This window comes from Eubalaena glacialis, chromosome 4, assembly GCF_028564815.1.
Source record: "Eubalaena glacialis isolate mEubGla1 chromosome 4, mEubGla1.1.hap2.+ XY, whole genome shotgun sequence".
In the NCBI taxonomy this organism is placed as follows: Eukaryota; Metazoa; Chordata; class Mammalia; order Artiodactyla; family Balaenidae; genus Eubalaena; species Eubalaena glacialis.
The window spans coordinates 177704862-177707484 of NC_083719.1; the positions used below are offsets into that span (position 1 = coordinate 177704862).

Consider the following 2623-nt stretch of genomic DNA (forward strand, 5'->3'; position numbering starts at 1 on the left):
CCCTGGTCTGGGGAGATCCCACATGCCGCGGAGCAGCTGGGCCCGTGAGCCTGCGCGTCTGGAGCCTGTGCTCCGCAACGGGAGAGGCCGCGACGGTGAGAGGCCCGCGCACCGCGATGAAGAGTGGCCCCCGCTTGCTGCAACTGGAGAAAGCCCTCGCACAGAAACGAAGACCCAACACAGCCAAAAATTTTAAAATATAAATAAATAAATAAATTTATTTTTTTTAAAAAAAGTACATCATGTGGAGATCAGGAGTTGAAAAGTGCAGTGGAGGGCAATTAAGCAGGAAAGTTATATTCATTTGCTGGAGTTGCCATAACAAAGTACCACATGCAGGGTGGCTTAAACAACAGAAATGTATTTCCTCACAATTCTGAAGGCTGCAAGTCTGAGATCAAGGTGTTAGCAGGGTTGGTTTCTTCTGAGGCCTCTCTCCTTGGCTTATAGATGGCTGGCTTCTCCCTGTGTCTTCACATGGTCTCCCCTCTGCGTGTGTCTGTGTCCTAATTTCCTCTTCATTTTACCTTAATTACCTCTGTTTTTTTTTTCTTTTTTCTTTTTTCCCCCAAATGGTAGGAGAACTTTATTTTTTTAAAAGTCCTCTTTTTAACCTGGCCCCTTCCCCCACCACTAGAAAGCAGGTTTATTGCTGAAAAGGAATCCATTTATTTGAGCATACTCTTTTTAGGCAATTTCAATTTCTTCCACTGTCGTAACACCACTCTATATTTCTCATTGCCAGTCTTCTCTTTAAACACTTTTTTTTTCAGGAGAATCTGCATCACCGTCTCTGTTTCTGCTTCTTTATCCTCTCGCATTAGAAGATCCAACATATCTCCCACTTTCACCATTCTGCTTTTCTTCCATAATTTCCCCCCATTCAGCCTGAGTTCACCTTTGTGGGGTTTACTTTATTTCTTCTGATATCTAGGCCTAGCTTCGGAATAACATCATACCGAAAAGACTGCGCTACTTTTGTTCAGGTCTTTATAGTCTTTTTTTTTTTTTTCATTATTTGTGTTCTTTTTTTTTTTAACATCTTTATTGGAGTATAATTGCTTTACAATGGTGCGTTAGTTTCTGCTTTATAACAAAGTGAATCAGTTATACATATACATATGTTCCCATATCTCTTCCCTCTTGCATCTCCCTCCCTCCCACCTTCCCTATCCCACCCCTCTAGGTGGTCACAAAGCACAGAGCTGAACTCCCTGTGCTATGCGGTTGCTTCCCACTAGCTATCTATTTTACGTTTGGTAGTGTACATATGTCCATGCCACTCTCTCACTTTATCACAGCTTACCCTTCCCCCTCCCCATATCCTCAAGTCCATTCTCTAGTAGGTCTGTGCCTTTATTCCCGTCTTGCCACTAGGTTCTTCATGACCTTTATTTTTTTTTTTCCTTAGATTCCATATATATGTGTTAGCATATGGTATTTCTTTTTCTCTTTCTGACTTACTTCACTCTGTATGACAGACTCTAGGTCCATCCACCTCACTACAAATAACTCCATTTCGTTTCTTTTTATGGCTGAGTAATATTCCATTGTATATATGTGCCACATCTTCTTTATCCATTCATCCGATGATGGACACTTAGGTTGCTTCCATGTCCTGGCTATTGTAAATAGAGCTGCAATGAACTCCAAAACTTACAAGGTCTTTATAGTCTTTGACCACAGTGAGGTCGTCCTCAGGCTTCTCTCCCTGCTCACTCATCACATTATGGTCACTCTCTTCATCAGAGTCCCCTCCATCTTCCACTTTTTGAAGAGTCTTTTTAGTGGATTTCTTAGAGCTTATATGACTTTTGAGTCTTATGGAAAATTGGAAAATATATTCTGGAGACATTAAAAGCCTTGGGAATCTCAGTGAGACAATGTTATAGAAAAGTGTTTTATGGGAATTCCCTGGCAGTCCAGTGATCAGGGCTCTGTGCTTCCACTGCAACCGGTTCAATCCTGTTCGGGGAACTAAGATCCTGCAAGCTGTGCAGTGCGGCCAAAAAAACAAAAATGTTTTATAATGTGACGCATTTAACTTGGTACTAGAAAAATAAAAGTATTGGTTCCAGGAAGCAGAGTGTTTGTGTGAAGGTGTCTCCACAGAGTCCAATCCAGGCATCTGACTTTCTTTAAACACTGCTGGGCAATCTGACACTAGCCATAGCCATGGTGCAAATGACCTTCCTGGGTCCTCAAGGTCAAGGGAAACTGGACACCAGTATCCTTGAGCTCCCGATCTGCGCCTGCAGCCAGCAGGAGCAGCCAGGCCCAGGGGCAGACAGCCTCAGCCCACCGGGCTCCCATGGCCCCTACAGCCCCCGGGGTCCAAAGGGCATCCCAAGCTGGCCAGACCCGGGCAGGATGCGAGAGACTCACAGGGAGACCTGGCAGGAGTGTAGGCAAGGAAGAGGAGCCTTAATTGTGTCTTTAAAAGACCCTATCTCCTAATACAGTCACATGCTACTGTGGGTTAGAACTTCAACATATGAATTTGGGAGCAGGAGATGCAATTCTGCTCACCACAGAGGATGACAGGAAGTGGTGGGTGGGCTGGTTATTGTATTAAATAGGGGGTCAGAGATGGCCTCACTGAGGAGGTGACATCTGAGCAGAG

At 44.2% G+C, this 2623-nt stretch overlaps 1 pseudogene; it reads right to left on the minus strand.

Annotated features, from left to right (window-relative positions):
• Window positions 1–668: 668 nt before the first annotated feature.
• LOC133090351 (mitochondrial transcription rescue factor 1-like) lies at window positions 669–2177 on the minus strand (annotated as a pseudogene).
• Between the last annotated feature and the right edge of the window lie 446 nt (window positions 2178–2623).